This window comes from Camelina sativa, chromosome 20, assembly GCF_030686135.1.
Source record: "Camelina sativa cultivar CO46 ecotype springtype chromosome 20, ASM3068613v1".
Taxonomy (NCBI): Eukaryota; Viridiplantae; Streptophyta; class Magnoliopsida; order Brassicales; family Brassicaceae; genus Camelina; species Camelina sativa.
Genome location: NC_141899.1, coordinates 27,484,526 through 27,509,101, shown reverse-complemented (window position 1 = coordinate 27,509,101; position 24,576 = coordinate 27,484,526). Strand labels below are relative to the sequence as shown.

The 24,576-nt window shown below is 44.1% G+C and overlaps 1 non-coding gene and 1 pseudogene across 1 annotated transcript; both read left to right on the top strand.

Annotated features, from left to right (window-relative positions):
* Positions 1 to 20,717: 20,717 nt before the first annotated feature.
* Positions 20,718 to 20,824, top strand: LOC147919455 (small nucleolar RNA R71). The gene has a single exon (XR_015594246.1). It is a non-coding gene; the product is annotated as a small nucleolar RNA R71 (small nucleolar RNA).
* Positions 20,825 to 23,929: 3,105 nt separating this feature from the next.
* On the top strand, positions 23,930 to 24,277 carry LOC104772724 (uncharacterized; annotated as a pseudogene).
* The last annotated feature ends 299 nt before the right edge of the window (positions 24,278 to 24,576 follow it).

Here is a 24,576-nt window from a genome sequence, read left to right as displayed (position 1 = left end):
TACCGTACCGAGTACGTACCGTTACCAACCCTCGTACCATACCGCGTACGTACCTTTACCAACCCTGGTTCTGTACCGCGTACGTACCGTTACCGACCCTGGTACCGTACCGCATATGTCCTGTTACCGACCCTGGTACTGTACCACGTACGTACCTGTACCGACCCTAGTACCGTACCGCGTACGTACCATTGAAGTGGGTCGTTACAGACGCCTCCTGTGCTGGTCCCCACTTAAACTCCTCGTTCTTCTTGGTCACGGCTGTGAGCGGTGCGGCTATGGAGCTAAAATCTTTCACGAACCGCCGGTAGAAACTTGCAAGCCCGTGGAAAATCCGAACTTGGCTGACATTGGTAGGGGTCGGCCATTCTTCTATGGCCTTGATGTTCTCATGATCCACCTTAAGTCTTTGTGAACTCACCACAAACCCTAACACACACTTCTTAAGGTTAGCATAAAGTTTCTCCTCCCTAAGCGTTTTCAAGACATGTTCAAAGTGAATGAGGTGGTCTTCTAAGCTTTGACTATACGCAAGGATATCATCAAAATAGACTACCACAAACTTATTAATGTAACCACGCAGAACATGATTCGTAAGTCGCATAAAGGTAGAAGGTGCATCGGAGAGACCGAATGGCATTACCAACCATTCATACAAACCTTGCTTAGGTCCGACAATTGCTTCCTCTAGCTCAACCGGTTCTGCATGGTCGTCTGGCTCTCCTTCTTCTTGATCTTGGGACTCGATATCACAGGCTGGCGTAATGATCATGGCTCTCCGGTTTGGACAGTCCTGCGCATAGTGCCCTCGTCCTTGACACTTGAAGCAAACAATGTCTCGGCTCCTTGCTTCATTCGGCGGCAGACGTGGGCCAGTACGTACATCTTTGGTCGGTTCTTTAGGTCTGAAACAAGTATCAGTCCGGGCCGTTTTGCCCTTATTCTTTAGCCACGTTAGAGGGTGAAGCGTTCGACGACCAACTTGGGAGTCCCTGGTTTCTTGTGCTGCTTAGGCTCGCGGCTTTCCTCTTGATTTGTTGTTCCACTTGAATGGCCAAAGGCAACAACTCGTCGAACCCATCATATGAGAGCCTCTCAACCTTTCGCACAATCCTATCTTGTAAACCGTCTAGGAACTATTTCATGAGAGCTTCCTCAGTTTCTTCAATTTGGAGTCGGTTCCGCATATGCTCAAATTCCTCATAATATTCCTCCACACTCTAGCCTCCTTGGCTAAGTCTCCTGAACCGGCGTTGTAACTCACGGCTGTAGTGAGGAGGTACATATCGGCACCGCATGATAGCTTTCATGGCATCCCACATAGGTATGGGCTGCTCATGGTTTTGCCTTCAATCGGCCACATCGCATTCCCACCAAGTAAGGGCGTGGCCGGTAAGTTGGGCAGTACAACGTATTTTGTGCTTTTGTGTAGCGAATAATCCAAACAAAAAACAAATATGTGATGATTGAAAAAAAAATCTCAATGATTGAGACAAACAGCAAAAGCAGTCCTACAAATAGACAAAATAACCTTTCGCACAACGCATCTATCCTAGGACTCGCACATGTCTTAAGGACCACGAACAAACACAACGCGAAGCAAAAGCCAAGAACTTTAGCGATCTACACAACCTAGCAAGACGATTCTAGCGATGAACACAAGAACAACAAACTAAGAACGACAATGAAGAAGATTATTATTTTTTTTTAAATAAAAATTAAACTGAACTGTAAATAACAAAGGGGTACAAAGGATAGATACAATGTAATGACCCTCACCATAGGGTAAAATTCAAAATGAAAACCCATGACCAAAGGACCTGGAAAGGACTTGGAAAGAAGGCAAGGAATGAAGGAAGAAGAATTGATGAAGAAGCGTCCGAGAGAATGTTGATGGTTTGAGAGATGGCCGAGAGATGGCCGATGGTACTGTTACGTACCGCAGAAGTCGTCCGAGACATACCGCAAGAACCGTGACGTACCGCAGAAGTCGTCCGAGATGTACCGCAAGAACCGTGACGTACCGCAGAATTCGTCCGAGACGTACCGCAGAAGTCCTCTGAGACGTACCGCAGAACCGTTCGTGCCGTGCCGCAGAACCGTTTGTGTCGTACCGCAGAATCGTCTGTGACCATGCCGCGTCGCGTACCGTCGACTGCACCGCGGTATCGCTGACCGAACCGACAAGAATCCGGAAATTAATGACAATTTGTCTCCTTAATTAGCCAATGGGATTTCATGCAAGAAAAAGTGAAAAGCATAATTATTATTTTTTAAGAAAAGTAACCAATGAGCTTTAATGCAAATGAAGAAGTGAGACAAAGGTGAAGAAGAGGACATTCTTTAGCCAAGTAATGTATGTCTCCACCAACTATCTTCGAGAAGAGAAGTGGACATTCTCTAGCCAAGTCTTGTGTGTTTTCACCAAGCATTTTATGTAGCAACATAAGTGAACACTCGCTCAACATGCATTGGTGAGTGCCACCGCCCAAAACTCTCTATAAAAAGAGCTCCTCTCTTCTTAATTTTTGCTCACCAAACAAAGTAAGAAAGAAGAGAGAAAAGAGAGAAAGAGAGAAGGAGAGGAAGAGCAAAAGGGGAAGAAGAGTGTGAAGGAAGAAGAGCAAGACAAGACTACTGACCACCCTCAAGTTTTGCATCGAGACGGAGCTCGAATGCAACAGAGAAGAACATCTCGCCAAGAGAACCCATCCACTCAGTTCAAGAGTCGCCGGTTATCTGTGAGTTCAGGCACACTTCACCGAGCTAGTTAGAGTCTAATGACTTCCTTTTAGTTGCATTTTTACTTGATTTATCTTTGTGATCTTTCTTGTTTAAATGCATGTGTTGGGAGGTTACTCTCGTTCCTAGTTCGAAATTCTAGTAATGGAGATGGTAACTTGGTTGAGAAGTTACACTCGGTACTAGTTCAAAATGTTCTAGTATCGTAGGTGGTAACTTAGTAAGGATACTTGTAAAAGTTATGAGCTTAAAAACCATAAAAACTCAAGTATCAGTGTATAGAAGTCTTAATGCGTTGAGTCCGCGACAAATTCCGGCTAGCTTATTAAAACTTGGGTATGGCTGTCCTCAGGATGAATCTGGACCAGCATGCAAGCGCGTTCATAAATACATGTTCGTGAGTTGTAGGGGCTGGGACGAAGAGCTTGGAGGTTACTGGGCTTGCTACCCTGGCCGAAGCTGTCTACACGACGGTGTAGCTCGAGGTGATGTTTCGGTTGCATGCCTTTGTGGTTGCAACGCGGGTGTTCACAGAGTGTTGAGGAGCGGAAGCATATCGGGCCCTTAAATTAAAACTTGTTTTAAAACTCTTTTGCTTTTATTCAAGTTTATGGTGTTGTAGTTGATTGATTGCTTGCTAGATTTTATTGCTTAGCTCAGTAACTTCCGCATGCTATGTCTGATTGTTTGATTGCTTGATTGCTTGTTTTATTGCTTGCTTGCTTGCTTGATTTTTTGTTATTTTGGGGTTTGGGGTTGGGGATTTATTATGATATTGCAGGACCCTGAGCTCACTAAGTAATCTTTGAGATTGCTTACGTTTGAGTGTTTTAGCTTGTAGGAAACCTTAGAGGAAATTAGAGGGTGTGAACGTTAGGACCCCCGGAATAGTTTTTGTGTCTATTTGTAAAATAAAGTATGTCTTTATTATGTAACCGAACTTTGGCTCTAGGCCCATTCGAATTCTATAATGTTTTTGGTAACCGTTATATATTTAATACAATCAGATTTATATTCGTACGAGTAATAACTGGTATAGACTTTTTCCAAGTCGGCTCAACGCCTGGAATGTCTAAAGGGTTGCAAAGCCTAAAAGATGTTCCATGCGGTCAAAAACGCCACCGACGGACTGGCTAAGGGTCATGATGTGTTCTTTAACCTTGGCCGGATTGTTTGTGAACGTTTTCAACGTAGTGTCCCGGGGCGGTCCATGGTCCATCCGGCCATGGGACTGTTCGGCAGCATTACAACGGTGATATCAGAGCATTGTTATGATGCTATTTTTACTCGTGTTTTCAAATGTTTTATCGAGTCAAATGGTCACAAATAGACACTTTAGGAATTCGGGTTATTCACCACTTTAGGATTAGATGGGTTAGGATTAGATAGGTTAGGACTAGATGGGGTGGGATTAGGTAACCCTTATGATCAATGGATGCAGATGTCTGGTCAAAGATTCGAAAGGTCTAGATCGAGGTACTTCACGCTGGAAGAAGGGAGGGGTTCAAGTAACCAGTTTGGTCCGAAGGAATGGGGTCTGCATTTTGGAGATGAGCAAGGTGATGAGTCGTTTCCAGGCATTTACGAACCCAACATGTATATGCCTGAATGGGATGTGCCCGGCGCAACGTCGAGGTACCCGCCAGCAAGTTCTACTCAGTACAACTCGCCTGAAGACATGTACCCGCCAAGTAGAGAGTATTCACCAATTGATCAGTTCGCTACCAACCCAAATCCAAACATGCCAAGTGGAGATCAAGGACGTGAGGAGAACCCAGCGGAGCAGAGGGTACCCAAGACCCAGAAAACGCTAAAGATGATACAAGACCTTTTAACTAACATGATCCAGCAGCAAGAACATCAGAACCAAGGAAACCAGCCAGCCGAGAATCCATCTTCCAACTTTCTGAAGCTAGTCATGATGATGAGAAACTTAGGAGTCCGCAAGTTCAAGAGAGAGCAAAACACGGCGTTAGCAGACAAGTGGATAAGGGAATTGGAGATGAATTTCGAGACGTCAGGATGTCCGGAAGAGTACAAGAAGGTGATCGCAATCAACTTTCTGGAGGAGGCTGCACGCGCATGGTGGGACAGGGTAGTTCCTCGTTACCGCTACATGACAATAACTTGGGAGATTTCCAAGAGGGAGTTCGAGCAGAAGTACTTTCCACCAGAGTCCCGCGATCGACTAGAGAATCTGTTCCTACGTCTGGAGAAAGGAGATATGAGCGTCAGAGCGTATGGACAGATCTTCACCCGACTTCAGAGGTATTTGTACAAAGGCAACGACGATGAAGAATCTCTGGCCCGTAGATTTCTTTATGGGCTATGACCAAAGATAAAAGGAAGGTTGCATGCTGTGACATATCGAAGTGTCGCTGAAGTGAAAGAGCAAGCAGTGAATTTTGAAGAAGGAATAGAGCTGGAGAAAGAAGTCTTGGCCCGAGAGAAGAAGAAAAAACCTGTGCAGTAGAGCAAGGTAGTGAATTTCTGGAAGATTAACCAAGTTGCTGGTCGGAACTAGGGTGCGAACCGTGGTAAGGTAAACATGACTGCCAACCAAGGAGGACGTAACATGACCAACTTTGATCCGAGAGGATGTTTCACGTTTGGCCAACTCAGACACTTCGCCCGAGCTTGTCCGACACTTTCTGAAGCCAAGAGTCCCAATCTTGCGTTTTTCACATGTTTCTATTGTGGAGAAATCGGACACTATGCAACTTCATGTCCGTCAAAACCGACCAAACTGAATGCCGCAGGATGTCCAGCACCTGCGAAAGGTCTGATAACAGGGTTGCATGGGTTCTAACTCTCTTGTGATTGATTGTGTGTTATGTGTGATTGCGTGCTTAGTTTAGTTTTTGCATTGAATGTTTTATTCTTGTTATGCATTAAGAACATTACTGTTAGAATTAGCGGAAAAGACTAAGAGTTTGGTGAGATTAGAAAGAGGATTTTGTGTAGAACACTTAGAATAATCAAAGAATAGGTTCTCGATATATTGAGATATGTTTTACAATGTGATTACATCTTTAAGTAGGAGAGTTTGCTAGGGCAATTCTCCTTTACACGTAAGGAAACACAAGATATGACCATAAAGAGAGAGAGACGCTTTCCTACAATATAACCTTTCCTTTTTCTACACCTCCAACGGCTATATTGGAAGATTCCGGATCCTTGTAAGACTTTAGCTTCCTTCCTTCTCCTCTTGTTGTGCTAAACCGTATGGACAACCTTGGTTAATACCCCCCCTAAAGCTTAGCCGAATGCTATGGCTAAGCTTGGAACCCGTGAAGCATCACCTCATTAAAAACCTTAACATATAAAACCTCATGGGATAAAACTATGTTAAGGGAAAAAGAGTGTGATGTCCACGAATTAGGGAAGTGCATCAAGGATGTGTGAGGTCTACAAGTCCAATTTTGCAATGAATATGTTCACAAACCTTAGGACATGCAGCCTTGGTGAAAATGTCTGCTAGTTGATCTTCACTCATAGTGTAACATGGTAGGACCACCCCTTCTTTGATGTTCTCACGAACTTTGTGGCAGTCTACTTCAATGTGTTTGGTTCTCTCGTGAAAGAATGAGTTGGTAGCTATGTGTATCGCCGCTTGATTGTCACAATGCATAGTCATAGGTTGTTTTGATTCAATGCCAAGATCCTCTAGGAGCGCCTTCAACCATGTTAATTCATTTGTGAGCTTCCTCATTGCTCGATACTCAGCCTCGGCACTAGAGCTTGACACCACTTTTTGCTTCTTTGACTTCCATGTCACTAAGTTGCCTCCAATGAAAGTACAATACCCAGTGGTAGATCGTCGGTCTATAGTATCCCCGACATAATCCGCATAAGAGTAACCCACTATCTCCGTATTAGAGTTCTTGCCCATCCAAATGCCTTGACCCGGAGTTCCTTTTAGATAGCTCAGAATTCTTTCCACCATGCTCCACTGATACTTGGTCGGGGCCTTCATATGTTGACTCACCTGATTCATAGCATAGCTGATATCAGGTCGTGTAATGGTTAAGTAAATCAACTTACCTACAAGCCGTCTATATCTGGTGACATCCTCATACGGCTCATCCAATGGTTCCCGCGGCTTTCCTTCCTTTGCCCGGATGTTCTCCCCCTTTCGCTTGAGCTGGTAATCTTCATCTAGAGGAGTTAGGACATGTTTAACACCAAACTTCCCTGTTTCACTAAACAAATCAAGAGTATACTTCCTTTGCGAAAGAAATAAGCCTTCCGGAGAATGACAAATTTCAATTCCTAGGAAGTATTTTAGCTCACCAAGATCCTTGATATCAAAAATAGATCCTTGTTGTCACCGGTGACAATGATATTATCGACATATATTAGCACCATAATGAGTCCGAGATCAGTCTGAAGCGTTAAAAGCGTATGGTCAGCCTCTGATTGCCGGAAGCCACGGGCTTTGAGGGTGGAGCTAAGTTTGTGGTACCAAGCGCGAGGAGATTGTTTGAGACCGTAGATAGCTTTGCGAAGGAGAAGAACTTTCCCTGGAGCAACAATGTCTTCTAATCCTGGTGGTGGTGTCATATAAACTTCATCGTCGAGTTCACCTTGAAGGAAAGCATTTTTGACATCCATCTGCCACAGCTCCCATGATAGGTTAACCGCCAATGAGAGTACGACTCGCACAGTGTGTAACTTAGCCACCGGAGCAAAAGTTTCCGTGTAGTCTGCACCATAGGTTTGAGTAAAACCACGAGCAACCAACCGAGCTTTATAGCGTTCAATGTCACCATTGCTTAAGTACTTGATAGTGAAGACCCATTTGGAGCTAACTGCCTTTTTGCCTTTAGGGAGGTCAGCTTCGTCCCAAGTATGGTTACGGATCATGGCTCTCGTTTCATCTTTAATAGCACCTAACCATTCATCGTGCCTGGGCCTCTTCATAGGTTTGAGGAATCCATTGATCTTCAATTTTACCAAAGAAGGCTTGGTGATCAGGAGATAGGAGCTCAAGTGAGCAGACCGCTTGAATAGGATGAGCCACAGCTTGATTGTTGTAGTAGACCCGTTTGTGAGACCGAATGCGTTCACACCTGCGTAGAGGTTGGTGTGTAGGGCCTTGGTCTGCTTGTGTGGTGACGGGATCGTCAGTAGCAGTTGCCTCCTCCGAGTGTGAAGACCGTTGTTCAAATTAGCTTGTATCACTCTCTATTGATTTGCTTGGATCGATATGGGGTGAGACATCAAGTGTGGTGGGATGAATAGTTTTCATCTCGGCATTATGTGGTTTGGTTGGAGCACTTCTCGGTTCTGAGGGAGAGTTCCCGACATGATCATGTAGAAAACCTTACATAGCTTGGTCGGAGTCTCCACCTCTTTTTGCTTCAGTCTCCGCGAAGCTTGGTGTGTGCGTTCTCTCTGCTCCTCCTCTCGCTCACGGTTCTCAGCTGCTCTTTCGGCTACCTTCTCAGCCCTTTCAGAGGCTGGTCTCTTCCCTCTTGTAACCGCAGCTCTGCTCCTCAACCGCGACGTTTGGATCTCCTTTGGCTCTCCTCCATCTGCATTAGAATTGACCTCCATAGGGTCGGTAACAGTCCTCTCGGATGTAAACAAGTCCCTACGTCGAGGAGATCGGCGAACAGCACTCGCCACCGGGCTTGGTGAGCGAACTCGGCGGTCTACACGATCGGTTGCTCGAGCACCGGATCAGGTGATGGATCGGATTGAGCATCGGGTTGGAGAAGCTAAACGTCCAGCCAGCGGTTGGGAATGCGGAACGTCTCCTCTTCCTTGAGGTTTGACGGCATCACCTCTGGTTCTAGCAGCGGCAGTGGTTGATCTGCTTCCCTTCTTTTGGTATGTCTTCATCTTTGGTGCCATGGTCGAATTCTTGAAAGTAAAAACAGAGACTAAGCCAAGATCAATAGGGTTAGTTCCCGAAAAATCAAAGAGTCTCGATTCCCTTGAGAGAAAATAGAAAGTAGGAAGGCAAAAAGCTTTTAGGGTTGAGAGACTTATCGGTTTGTGCTGCTGAGGGAGAAGGGTTCTAGTCCCTTTAAATAGAATAGTGTTAGCAGCTTGGGCTTCACCGAGAGTGGGCTTGGGTTTGTCGAATTCAGACTCCACTCGCCACCCGAGTAGGAACACGATCAAGCGCGTCGGGTACGGATTCGGGTTGAGCCTCGGGTTTCCCAAAATTTCCTTTTTCACTTTTCCTTCTTTTCTTTTTTTTTTATAAATAAAAATATGCAAAAATAGAAAATGAGATAAAATAAATAAATAAAACTTAAAACAAAATAAAGGATACCTTTGGGACTTCCTCCGAAGTGAGCTTGTTTTAAGTCACTGAAAGGACCGACCTTTTTTTAAAAAATAAAAAAATAAATAATAAATATATTAATATAATAATTAAACTACAACTAAGTGGTCCCATATCCACTAGCCACATAGCCACAATCACAATCAACAGCGGAATAACAATACCAATATCCAATAAATAACCAATAAATATAAATAACCAATAATCATGACATAGCCAATATCCAAATAACCAATCATCAGAAAACATGGAACCAGCAACCTAGCAATGTTTCTAATGACTCAACTCTAGCAACCTAGCAATGCCGGACAACATCCAATCGAGTCACTAGAACACCCTCCTCTTCATTGCCTTGATTCCACGATCATACTTTGCCTTTACCTGCACCACAAACACAAATTGAGATGCATGAGTATTTGATAAACACTCATTGAGGCAATCCTCCCATCTACTGGGCTATACACACAAGCAACAGTGATTCCAAAGTTCCAAACAAACAACAAACAAAACATACAAACCAGGAAATCAAACATCGTCTCACTGGAAGGGAGTTGTCGACCGACACCAGCCAAGTGTCGATCGACACTGGCTCTTAGTGTCGACCGACACTACCCCACAGTGTCGATCGATGCTCAATTTGCTGGTGTCGACCGACACCAAGTGGTGTCGATCAACACTCCTTCTGGAATCGCGATCCGCTCGAAGCCGAGAGTCGAATCTCGCTCCCAACCCCCTCCATATCGTCCAATACTCATAACTCAAGCCAAATACGTCCATAGGAACCTGTAGCAACCAATCCCTGCAAGAAAAAACACACAAAACAACAACACACAAGCAAGAACAAGGAATCAAAGGCTTAGATTAGCCATGGTCATGCACTCACCTCTTTGCAGGAAGATTTAGACCAATAGCAACGAATCCAACCCTCCTAGCAAGCCTCTAGATCTTTCCTAGCTCCAAATCTCACAAGAACAGCAAGGAATCTCACCAATCTCTCTCTCAGAAGCTCTAGAACTCTTATTTCTCTCTTTTCTCACAAAAACAAGAGAAACGGCGACCAACACTCCTTCCAAAACCCTTATGTCGACCAAACACATAAATAACTCGGTTTAATGGTTTTCCCTAAACCAAACCGGTCCAAATCGAACGATTAAAATTGAACCGATCAAACCAGCAACAACCAGTGTCGATCAACACCTCCTGTGGTGTCGATCGACACCCTCACCAAACTACCAAAAAAATGGTTTGCGGGTGTTACAATTCTCCCCCACCAATCTAGATTCGTCCTCGAATCTCAAACGACCATCAGCCAAGGACTCCCGTGTAACCGTCTCCACGGCCCGCACTCCTCCAACCGATCTACAGAAGGTCACCTCTAGGCGATAGTCTCACGCTCCAGGCGTCATTTGCTCTCAACTTATGGACTTTCCTTATTCATAGGCCTAAACCTTGAGTTTTTATTGGCTCCTCATCAGACCTAAGTCTGCATTCCATAATGTTGGCTCCTCATCGGGCCTAAACCCGCATGCCATAATATATAAGGAAAATCCAAACTCGTCTCTCGGGTTGCCACCCTACAGCGCGCCCCCGGATCATCATCCGAAGTCGATATACCAACAAAGTCTCTGAATATGGCAGTACTAGGAGAACCTAAGTTCTCCAAGAGCCGCGAGCAAACAATTCTGAACACGTCTGAGTCCTATCCCTATCCAGGTTTCCTTCCCGTGGCTTGCGTAAAACATCTTAATGTCCTACCAACCACATATCCCCTCACTGTAATACCTCATGACCACACAAGGATCATATACATGCCACAAGGACGCCACAAAGGCCAAACAAATGTCCTAAACAGGACCACCACCAAGGCCAAACAAATGTCCTAAACAGGACCCCCACCAAGGCCAAAACAAATGTCCTAAACAGTACCGCCACCAAGGCCAAACAAATGTCCTAAATAGGACCGCCACCAAGGCCAAACAAATGTCATAAACAGGACCGCCACCAAGGCCACTCGTCCCGAAGGACCATCACAAAGACCATCTGTCCCGAAGGATCGCCTAAACAGGCACTCTGGCTGAACAGCCCGCCACAAAGGCCACCCAATTGGCTAAACAGCCCACCACAAAGGCCACATAATGGCTAAACAGCCCACCACAAAGGCCACACACGGCTAAACAGCCCGCCACAAAGGCCACACACGGGCACACTGACTCGAAAGTCCGCCACTAAGGTCACACAAGCCCCTCGAAGGCTCTTCACCGCTAAAATGGACAATTTTTACCTCCCGTAAAACTTTCCATATTTAGTACTTTCCATTTTTGGAAACTTTCCACTTTTGGAACTTCTATTTCAGGAAACTTTCCTCCAAAAACCCCGCCTCACGGAAACTTTGTACCCCGAGCACCACCTCATCTTGTTACTGAGTCGCACAACCAACCACCCCAAGCGACTGATGTTCATATATTTTACCTTGTTTTCCCTTAGTTTATTCACATCTTTTGCATCTTTTCTATCCATTTAGGCCATTATTGTGTGGCTTTAGCACTAATCATGCATTAGGGCTTAGTTGCATTGCATTTGCATCTTTTCATGCATAAACAGGTGATTTTGGAGCTCAAGGAGCATGGAAGCAATGGAGAAGAGATGTGAAGCAATCTTGAGGAGGAAACAAGGGAGTTAAGACTGAAACAACAAGGTCCGGAGTCCAACTCGACCGCACACTCGACCAGACACTCGACCGTGTGCTGAGGAGGACTCGACCGAGTGGAGATTGCACGTGAGAAGCCAGCTCGACCCCTAGCTCGACCGAGCACAGGTCGAGTTGACCGAGCCGTTGACTGCTTTGACTTTTTCTATTTTTAGGGCTTCCACTTCCCCACTATATAAGACCTTGTACCTGCAGCCACCAAAGTGTCCAGCTTTTTAGATATTTTCCAGAAACCTAGTTTTACCTTTTTTAGCATTATTCCTTTTTGCATTTTTATTAGATTTTGTACTTCTTTAAGAAAACTCTTAGATTCTTCAATATTGTTGGTTCAATAACTTTCTTAATATTGAGAATTTGAGTTTCATCCTTTGATTAATATTAAAGATCTCAGTTTTATCTTTCTAATAATGCAAGTTTCAATATTTTCTGGGTTTTTGATTTGTTTCATCATGTCTTGTTGTGAGTAGTCTTCTTAGGATCTTGAGGATGGGTTAGGAAGGATTCATCTTGTGGTTTATGTGATTTGGTCAAGCTTGATTGTTGTAGATCTCTTCTAGGCTAGATGTTCTTAAGGCTGATCTTGAACTGAGAGGTTAGGATCTGATTTCAAGCTCCTTAGCATCACACCAATGTTTAAGGAGCATAGATAAGGCTAGATCTAGAGCTTACCATTAGGCTTGCTAAGAGATTAGAGGTCTTGTTTGGTTTGAGATGTATTGCTTAATGCCTGCTTGTGTAGATTCTTTACTGTGTGAGAACAAGTCTAGAATTGCATAGGTTTGATTGTTTCTTGACCATGAGAGTGGGAGAAACTTGTCTTAGATTTATATGTCTAGAGGTTAGCTCAAAGTTTGCTTGAGATTTGTTGACCAAGTTATATAACCACAATGATTAGTTCTTCCCATGAATCCATCCTCAGGAACCTTCTTTGTTTATTGATTTTTAAGTCTTAATCTAGTAGCTTGCTTGTTGTTTGTTTGATTTTAGTGTTGCTCTGTTTTTCTAGCATTGCTCTGTTTTCCGGATTTAACCAGCTCGACCTCCCACTCGACCTACACTCGGTCGAGTGCTTGCTCGAGTTCATCCCCAGAACTCTGGTTTATGATTTGTGCTTGTCTTGTTTCATTCCTGTTTCATTCCAGTTGCATACATTTAGCTTTCAGTTCATTAATTGTCTTGCATTATTTCATTAGTAGTAGTTTCTATTTCTGTTCTTGCTTCATTACAGTTTCATTTGCATTTAGTTCTTGGTTCTTGTAGTTTACTTTCTGCATTTTTACATTTTCATCTTAGGATTGTTAGTGACAAACAATCATTACATTTGTCTTAACTTAGATTCATATGCACATCTTATCTGTTCACAAACACTCATTTAGGATTGATACCTCTTGTACTGCAATAGCATAAGGGGAATTGAAACACCCATTCCATTCATATATCATCATTCCATACATTCCACCATCATTCAACCATACATAATAAACCTTGTTTCAGCGACCGAGTAAACAAGAGAGATGGGCTGGAATACTCCATTCCCGCTCCAGCCACATATTACAGATGGGATCAAGCTAGACAAGTTCAAGTCGCGGCTTGCTTCTCATACCACTTCTTAAACCTTGCCTTCATCTTCGTCTCAGGCTCCCAAGTCTGCTCCTCAACACTATCACAGTCCCACAGGACTCTCATCAAAGGAATCTTCTTCTTCCGAAGTTTCTTGATCCTCCTCTCGAGAACCCTCACTGGTCTCGCCTCCAATGTCATGTTAGGCTGAAGATCCTCAGGAATCTTAGCCAACACCTACTCTCCCTACCGGAGACACTTCCGCAACATAGAAATGTGGAACACCTTGTGGAACGCACGCATAGCCTCAGGCAACTCCAGCGTATATGCTACCGGTCCCACCCGCTCAATCACTCTGAACGGACCCATGTATCTCGGACTCAACTTAGTCTCTGACAATGACCTGTTCGGACCCCGTAACATGGCCATCTTGAGATACACTCTGTCTCCTACCTGAAACTCAAGATCTCTCCTCCTCCTATCAGCAAAACTCCTCTGCCTATCCTGAACCTCCTTAATGTTCAGCTTGAGAACCCGAATCTTCTCTGAGGTCTCCTGAACAAAACTAGCACCAAACATGCTCCTCTCCCCCACCTGAATCCAGCATAACGGTGTAGGACATGGTCTCCCATACAAAGCCTCATAAGGAGTCATCTTAATATTCGCCTGATAACTGTTGTTGTAAGCAAACTCTACCAGGTTCAGATGATCTGCCCAATGGCCACCCCAATCCAACACACATATCCTCAGCAAATGCTCCAGCGTCTGGATCGTCCTCTCAGACTATCCATTTGTCTGGGGATGATAAGTTGTACTCATATGCACCTTAGTCCCCATCACTGCCTGAAATACCTTCCAGAACACCGAAGTGAAGTTAGAATCCCTGTCAAACATAATGTTTGCAGGCACCCCATGCAACCTGACTATCTTTCTCACATACTTCTTAGCCAAAACCGCTGCTCCATCAGTCTTCTTAATGGCCAGAAAATGTGCTGACTTAGTCAGCCGGTCCACAATGACCCAAATAGCATTAAAGGTCCGTGACACTGGCAATTCTACCATAAAATCCATGGGGATCATACCCCACTTCCACTCAGGAATGGGTAAACTCTTCAGTAAACCGCCTGGAACCTGATGCTCAGCCTTCACTAGCTGACACACCTCGCACCTCGAGACCCAACTAGCTACATCCTTCTTCATCTCGACCCAGTGATAGTACCTCTTGAGATCACGTTACATCTTAGTCGCTCCTGGATGAATAGAAAACCTGCTCGCATGAGCCTCTCTCAGGATCTCCTGTCTACACTCCTCATCCTTGGGCACACAAACCTGACCATGCACCAAGATAGTACCATTATCTGAGACCTGATATTCTGAATCCACATCCTTTGAGGCATTCACCAGCCCCAAATCCTTCTCCTGAGCCAACCGCACCCTACTCAGAAGATCTGCTCTATCAACTGCTTCCAAACCCAACCGTTCCTGTGAAACAGCACACAAGCTCAAAGCACTGATCTCTCCTACCAGAGACTCTATGTCCTGCTCCTGAGCCAAAGCTACCCTCTTCCGACTCAGAGCGTCTGCAACCGTGTTAGCCTTACCAGGGTGATAGGCTATCTCCAAATCAGAATCCGCCACAATCTCCATCCACCGCCTCTATCTCAAATTCAGTTCAGGCTGAGTGAATATATACTTCAGGCTCTTATGATCTGTAAACAACTGTACCTTTGCACCATAAAGTTATGATCTCCAAATCTTCAGGGCAAAAACTACAGCAGCCATCTCCAAATCATGAGTAGGATAGTTGCCCTCATGCTTCCGCAACTGCCGCGAAGCTTAGGCAATCACCTTCCCATGCTGCATCAACACACACCCCAAACCAACTCTAGATGCATCAGTATAAACCACATAGGTTTCTCCCTGCTCAGGCAAAGCCAACACTGGTGTAGTAGTCAACATCTCCTTAAGGCTTTCAAAGCCCTCCTCACACTCCTGTGACCAAGCAAAAGGAACATCCTTCCCTGTCAACTTAGTCATAGGGCGTGCTCTACTTGCAAAACCCTGCACAAACCTCCTATAGTAACCTGCCAAACCAAGGAAACTCCTAATCTCTGTGACATTCTGCGGTCTAGGCCAATCCCTGATAGCCTGAATCTTCTCCGGATCTACCGAAACCCCCTCTACAGAAACAATGTGACCCAGAAAACCCATCTCACGCTGCCAAAAACTACACTTGCTCAACTTGGCAAACAACTTCTGCTCCTGCAGCTTCTCCAGAACCGCCCTCAAATGAACTGTATGCTCCTCAGGACTCTTAGAATAAACTAGGATATCGTCGATGAAAATGATGACAGACACGTCCATAAACTCCTGAAACATGCTGTTCATCAATCTCATAAACGCTGCTGGCACGTTAGTAAACCCGAAAGGCATCAGCACAAACTCATAATGCCCATACCTCGTCCTGAAAGCAGTCTTCCTCACATCTGCCTCATCTATCGGTATATGATGATAACCTGACGCCAGATCTACCTTAGAGAACCAAGTAGCACCCCTCAACTGATCCAACAACTCATCAGTCATGGGAAGAGGGTACTTGTTCTTCACAGTAACCCGATTCAAACCCCGATAATCAATGCACAAGCGGAAACTCCCATCCTTCTTCTTGACAAACATCACCGGCGCTCCCCACGGTGATACACTAGGACGGATGAATCCCTTACTCAACAAATCCTCTAGCTGCTTCTTCAGCTTTGCCATCTCTGCTGGAGCCATTCTGTAAGGAGCCTTGGATAACGGTGTCATCCCCGGTTCCAGTTCAATGGTAAAAGGATCAGACCAAGATGGTGGTAATCCCTGCAAAGACTGAAACACATCCTCAAAATCCTCCACTACCGGAATCCCGCTAACCGTAGACTTCCCCACTGACTCTGGCATAGATATAGTAACCAAATAAGCCTCACAGCCCTTATCGATCATCTTCCCAGCCTGAATGGCTGAGATCACGAGACTCCCCGAAGTCGGTCTAATACCCTGAAAAACCAACTTCCCTCCTGGACGCTCAAAATCCACTCTACCCCGATGGCAATCCAAATGCACCATATGCCGATGCAACCAATCCATCCCAAGAATAACATCATACAACTCCACTGGACTTATAAGCAAATCCGCTTGCCACGACTCTCCTGCGATCTGAATATCAATCCCTCTATCTCGTCCAATAACTCTCAAGAACTTGCCTCCCGCAACTCTGACAACTCCTGTACGCTCTCTGGGATCCCCTCTGATCCCCGCGCTCTATGCACACTCCAGAGTAATGAAGCTGTGAGAAGAGCCAGAATCAAACATAACATGGGACTTAAACCCGCCCACCAACAAGATCCCTACACAAACCTCATGTGTTGAGAACCTAACACTTTATCACAGGAAAAATATAAAATCTGAACCTACTAAAATTCACGAAGTTTACGTACCAGAAATTATACATGTGATCGCTCCGGCACTGGTTCCACCAGTCTCTACAGTCGTGTCAACCCGTGGCGCCTGCTCAATCCGTGCCACCTGCTGACCTCTAGGCTGCACCTGCTGCAACGCTGCCACTGCCACCGGTAGCAAATTGGGACACATGGGCCTGATATGCCCTGGCTCCCTGCAATGATAGCATACAAGAGCCGCTGCCGTCGGAGCATTCCTCTTTGGACAACTAGCAACCTTGTGATCCTTGCTCCGACAACTGAAGCAACTCGCACCACTCCGCCCTTAACAGTGATATCGTCCTCCTGATCTGGGCCTCCTCAGGCTCCATAGCCCAACCCCATAAGAAAGAAGTCGACTGAACTCCAAGTCCAGCTCTCGCACTGACCGTATCCCCTGAGACAACTGAAGGAACTGCACCTCCAACCGATCCAATGCCTCTCTAGGAAAATACTTGCGGTTGAACTCCAAGACGAACTCAGCCCAAGTCATCTCCCGCTGCACTCTCCGAGCAGCCACTGATCTCCACCACAACTCAGCATCACCACTCAAATGGTGGACCCCTATGTCCACCCAAAACTCCTCAGGACATCTCAGAGTATGGAAGTTACGTTCCACACTCGTCCTCCACGCATCTGCTACAGTAGGGTCTGTACCACCCAAAAACTTCTTAGTGAAAAGACCCCTCATCTCCTTGAGCATAGACAAATAACGTCCATGAACTCCTGCATCTGCAGCCACTGGCTGCCGCTCCTCCGCCACCACTGGTGGCACTACCTGAGCATGAGCCGGTACCACTGGTGGTAACCGCTCTAACACCTGTGCTAGCATAGCCGCAAAGTCAGCACTAGGGACTCCACCCGCTGGGACTCCCACACCCGGGACCCTAGCATCACCGGCTACTGGAGCATCAACACCGCCCCCTCCGGCCACACTCACTGAATCCCCCGGAACACCCTGCAACTCGCCAACACCCTCAGCTGTCACACTCTGGTCTTCGGTCTCACTAACCTCTGGGACTCTACCCCTACCACGACCACGTCCGCTTCCACGACCACGTCCGCGTCCACGACCACGACCAGCAACAGCACCATCTCTAACCATCTGCACTACCATGAACAGAAGACTAAGCAAACAATTTCTATTATAACACAGAAACATAAACTCACCGTGGAATCACACAATCGGCTCGAAGAGGATGTTCTAGGACTCCATGCCACACACAATTGACTAACTCACATAATCAATCAAGACATGCAATCCCAAACATCACAACCGAAACCTAGTGAACCAAAACCTAAAACCGTAAGGGCTCTGATACCAAAATGAAAGGACCGAGCTTTTTTTTTAAATAATAAATAATAAATATAGTAATACAATAATTAAACTACAACTAGTGGTCCCATACCTACTAGCCACCTAGGCACAATCACAATCAACAGCGGAATAACAATACAAATATCCAATAAATAACTAATAAATATAAATAACCAATAATCAAGACATAGCCAATATCCAAATAACCAATCATCAGAAAACATGGAACCAACAACCTAGCAATGTTTCTAATGACTCAACTCTAGCAACCTAGCAATGCCAGACAACATTCAATCGAGTCCCTAGAACACCCTCCTCTTCATTGCCTTGATTCCACGATCATACTTTGCCTTTACCTGCACCACAAACACAAATTGAGATGCATGAGTATTTGATAAACACTCAATGAGGCAATCCTCCCATCTACTGGGCTATACACACAAGCAATAGTGATTCCAATGTTCCAAACAAACAACAAACAAAACATACAAACTAGGAAATCAAACATCGTCTCGCTGGAAGGGAGGTGTCGACCGACACCAGCCAAGTGTCGATCGACACTGGCTCTTGGTGTCGACCGACACTACCCCACAGTTTCGATCGATGCTCAATTTGCTGGTGTCGACCGACACCAAGTGGTGTCGATCGACACTCCTTCTACAATCGCGATCCTCTCGAAGCCGAGAGTCGAATCTCGCTCCCAACCTCCTCCAAATCGCCCAATACTCATAACCCAAGCCAAATACGTCCATAGGAACCTGTATCAACCAATCCCTGCAAGAAAAAACACACAAAACAACAACACACAAGCAAGAACAAGGAATCAAAGGCTTAGATTAGCCATGGTCGTGCACTCATCTCTTTGCAGGAAGATTCAGACCAATAGAAACGAATCCAACCCTCCTAGCAAGCCTCTAGATCCTTCCTAGCTCTAAATCTCGCAAGAACAGCAAGGAATCTCACCAATCTCTCTCTCAAAAGCTCAAGAACTCTTATTTCTCTCTTTTCTCACAAACACAAGAGAAACGGCGACCAACACTCCTTCCAAAACTCTTATGTCGACCAAACACATAAATAACTCGGTTTAATTGTTTTTCCTAAACCAAACCGGTCCAAATCGAACGATTAAAATCGAACCGATCAAACCAACAACAACCAGTGTCGAACGACACCTCCTGTGGTGTCGATCGACACCCTCACAAAACTACCAAAAAAATGGTTTGCGGGTGTTACAGTCACTAAGCTTGACTCTTCATGCTCTTTAAGCATGGGATTTAGGAGGGAGAGGTTCTGGAATCCTCTCCACTGTAGCAGGCTGATTCAATGGATTTTCCAAGTCTTGTCCAGGTTCCACAGCAAATGTAGTGTTGACTTCTTCAAGATGCTTGAATTTTCTCTGCTTTGTCTTAGTGGAAAAGACTTGACCATCAATGGTTGGCCTTTTAATTCATTTCTTGACATCAAACTACATCTTGAAATGCTCCCCATGCTCAGTTCTGATCTTTTCTTGTTTCACCTCAATCATTGCACCTACTGTTGCCAAGAATGATCTCCCTAGGATCAGTGGATCGTCTGGTTCCTTATCCATATCAAGGATCATAAAATCAGTAGGGACTTCCACTCTTCCAATCCTGAGAGGCAAATATTCCAGGATCCCAATCGGATGTCTGATTGTTCTATCAGCTAGAACCAAATACAGACTACTCGGTTTAAAACTGCTGAAACCCATCTTGTTGGCAACTGACAGTGGCATGATACTGACTGAAGCTCCCAGATCGCACAAGAAATGTTTTAAAATCCGAAGTCCTATCGAGCATGGCAAAGTAAAGACCCAGGATCCTCAAATTTCTCCTCGATTTGCAGCTTAGGATCTAAGCATACTTCACTCCTGAGAATTTCATACCCAATCTCCTTGACAGCTTCCTTAACTTCAATCTCCAGCTTAGCTGCCTCCTTGGTGATTTCCTCTTGAAGTTCGTGTGGTGGCAAGAGCTTAGGAGGTGGAGCTTTACGCTTGGCCATAAGCACTGCAAGCGCCTCCAGTTGGATGTCAAGAGCAGCATTGAATCTTTCCTCTAGTACCCCTTTTCTGCTACAGGCAGTTGAGGTTGATCTCTCATCTGAACATCTACTCGATGTTTCATCTTATCACCATCATCGGGTGAGTCATCGGGTTCTGCCTTAGGTGGTTCTTCGGTTTGGGAATCTCAAGCCAGTGCTTGATCATCAACTCGATCAGTCTCCTCGGGTGAAGGCTCGGATTCATACTCGGATATGTAGTACTTGGCCTCATTTATCCCATAATTATCCATATCCTCCCCGCCCTGAACATCACTATCCTCAGTGAGGTAGTCGTCGTAATCATCATCAAGGAAAATAGCCTAGGCAGTGGCATAATCCTTTGGGTTCTGAACAGCTTTACCTGGAAGCTGGTTGATCTTTGGAGGTGGTTGGTTGTTGTGATGCCCCTCTAGGCACCTGAGCTTAGTGTTGAGCAAATCATACTTGGCAGTCAAGTCATCCTTGTTAAGGAAGTTACCATTGCTTGTGGTGTCCAGCAACATCCGTATCTTAGGGACCACTCCTCTGTATGGTGTACTTAGCAATGAAGCATTGCTGAAGCCATGATGAGGACATCTGGTAGTGTATCCCTTGAAATGTTCCCAAGCTTCACTGAACGTCTCATTGTTCGTCTGAACAAAGCTGGAAATGTCATTTCGCAGTCTTGCAGTTCTGGAGTTGGTGAAGAATTTGGCTAGAAATGCCTTCTTGCACGCTTCCCAAGTGTTGATGGACTCCTTGGGGAGTGGTTTCTCCTATAGTGGGCTTTGTCTCACAAAGAGAATGGAAAAGCCAGAGTTTGAAGTCATCCTCACTAACTCGATTTATCTTGGTGAGGCTATAGAGCCTATCAAATTCATCCAGATGATCCAATGGGTCCTCCATTGGCAATCCATGAAACTTGTTGCTTTGTATCATCTGGATGTGACTACTCTTGATCTCAAAATTGTTGTTCTGGACAGCAGGTGGCACAATGCCATTCCTTTGAGTATGAGTAGATGGAGCATCCCCTGCTCCTATGTTGGTCCTTGCTTGAGGAGCTGGTGGACCATTCTGATTGTTCATTGTCTCCTCAATTGTTGCTGGTTGCGGTTGTTGAACTTGTTGTGGACGAAGTAACCTTGGTCTGTCGATGTTGTCGATGAAAGGACACAAGTTTTGGCTACCCTTGGATCGTGTTTGCATGCACAAGTAGGTGACCGAGTGAGTACACGAAGGTCAACCCGATCCAGGTGATCGAGTGACAGGTCAGATGGGTGCTCGGGTTGTACCTGAGATTCAAAACAAACAAACATGAAAGTAAACAGGTCAGTACCGAACCAAAGTGTATAATAGAACTTGATCTAGCAAGTGCTGAAATCCTAAACATAGCAAATTAAATTCAACCAAATGGCAACGGCGCCAAATTGATAACATGATTTTCACCCAGGGTATCAATTCCCTATGCAGTTGTAGTACAAAGTATTATCAATCCAAATGGTTGTTATGCTAGCAGATAGGATGCAATCAGAAGCAAGCAAGTCAAGCCAAGCAATAAAATGGTTTTGTCTAACAATCCTAAAATAATAAAAGAAAGAATATAAAAAAGAAACCACACGACCTAAGCGCTCGATGCAAGCATTCGAGTACAGGATCGGGTGGAGTGATCGAGTACGCAAAATGAGTATGAATAGCTCAAACGGTTACTCGAAGCAAGTGATCGTGTACCTGTTTGGGTAAGGGATCGAGTAAGGAATAAAAATGCAAACAATTAAGATACGAAAGCTTCTAAGGATGGGGTAATCGACTCCTAAGTGTTCCTGACCAATACAGATGTCTTACATGCCTCAAGCAAATATTTCCTAAACAATGAATCTCTGAAACCCTGTTTAAACACTCTCGTGATAGAAACAATCAACCTTGATCACTCCCCTACCCAACTCTCGTTGGAGAAACATGACCAAACAGGCAATACGAATCGATTCATTATTGACAATAAACCCCTTACTCATATAATCTCTTAGGTAAGTGAGTAAATCTCTAGCATTGGTTGATTCAAGGATTTCATCTACACCTCTCGATGGTAAAACACCTTAGATCTAATCTCACCCTCTCGGTTTGTTGACAGCATTAAGAACACCAATCTAAAAGGAAATTTATAAAACATAAACAATCAAACTAAGACATCCTAACCGATCAAGAACACAAAATCATCTATCCCATCCCTAGACACTTTACTTCACTACTCGGAACTCATTAAAGAAAACATGAAAGCATAGATAAACGAAAATTGCATTGTAAGGGCTCTGATACCAAAATGAAACAACCCTTCCCGTTTTTTTTTTTTATCAATAATATCAATTCACTAGTGCTCCCATACCCACTAAAAACCTAGCAAATCAACAACAGCGGATAACAAAAACATTCCATTAAACCAATAAGATTTCCAACAATAACAATCCCATAACCAACAATGCAATAATCGATAACCAACAATGAAATAACCAGGTTCCAACATCCTACAATGTTCTATCAACTCAACACTAGCAACCTAACAAGAGCTAAACCACAATCAATCAAGTCTCTAGAACATCCTCCTCCTCATCGCCTTGATTCCACGATTACACTTTGCCTTTACCTGCACCACAAACACATATTGAGATGCATGAGTATTGTTATAAACAATCAGTGAGGCCATCCTCCCATCTATTGGGCTATACAAACAAGCAACTGAGATTCCATTGTTAAGCTAAACAAATAAACACAATCAATACATCAAACCAGACAAAACTCATCATCGGTTAAGATTGGTGTCGATCGACGCTAGCACAACACGGTGTCGACCGACACCATGCTGGTGTCGACTGACACCAACTGCAGACGCGAACTGGATGAATCCAAACGTCGATCCTCGATTTCAAATCATCATGAAACCGTCTCAAACTCTCCCAAACACCTCGGACACCTATGGGAACCACAAATACAACAAACCCAAGCAAGCAACACCACAAATAGATAAAGAACAACCAAACAAAAGAGATCTCAGGCTTAGATCAGCCATGGTCAAGCACTCACCTCTTTTGCAGGAAGATTGGGTTGAGAAAGGGTGGAAACAACACCTTCACAAGCTTCTCCTTCGTTCCCAGCAACAACTCTCCCTTTCACAGCTACAAATCTCACCAAAAACCACCAAGAACAAGCCTAAATCTCTCAGGAACACTCTCCAACGTTTTCTCTCTTCCTTCTCTCTTTCCTCACTTAACAGCGACAAGACAAACCCCAAAACCCTCACTTTCGTCGCTTCCTCTCTTATAAATGCGGTTTAGGGATTTCTAATTGAACCAAACCGAACTAAACAGCAATTAAAACAAACCTGTCGAAACCGGAATTCATGGTATCGATCGATACACCAAGGGTGTCGATCGACACTCAGACCAAGAATGCAATATTTGGTTCACAGATGTTACAGAAGTTTGGATGGTTTAAAACAAAATTACAACGTTCTCCATTTAAGCAATATATCTTTACTTGTATTAAATTTGTCATTATAATTTTTTAAAAATAATTGAAAAAAAATTAAATGTTCATAGTGTATTTATTTACTAAAAAAATAAACTATTTCTCATTAATTATTTTAGTTTTGTAATATGTTATGATAGTTACGTTGGGTTTTCAATTACATATAAATAGATTATGTAGCTTTGTGTCTATAATATCAAATACAAAACACACTTCATTACATTCTTTTCATATAAGACATAAAAGTTAGTAAATTTCACGTATAAGCACATATGGCTAAATTTACCTCTCAGATTGCTATGTTATTCGTTGTTGTAGCCTTGGTTTGCGCCTTTGTTCCTGTATTTTCACTCGATGAATTTGAAGCAAAATCATTATGGGATACTTGTCTTGTTAAAATATCTCCTCATTGTGCCTTGAATACAATCGCCATTGTTTTTGGAAATGCAACCATCAATGATTCTTGCTGCCACGATCTTGTTTAAGAAGGAAAAGTGTGTCACAATACTCTCATTAAATATATTGCTGACAGACCAGCCCTAATTGCTCGTGAAACACTATATTTGAAGAGGAGAGACGAATTGTGGAGTCATTGCGTTGCAATCTCAAAAACAGCTTAAATTGTTTTGATTAAAAACTTGATAGTTTTGCTGTAACAATTGTTTTATCCGAAATATCCACTGAAGTACTTTTACAAAAACTAAAACAAAGTAAATCTTTTTGAAGATAAGTAACACAACTTTGTATTTCTGACCAAAAAAAAAAATTATCTCATATGAATTTTAATCCAAAAATCAGGATTAATAGGACATATATTTTTGTTTACTAAATTCAATTTATATATATATAAATATATTAAATTTTGTGACGCCCCAGTTTTAGGGACATGCAGAGATTTTTGAAAGAATTGATTTGGCCA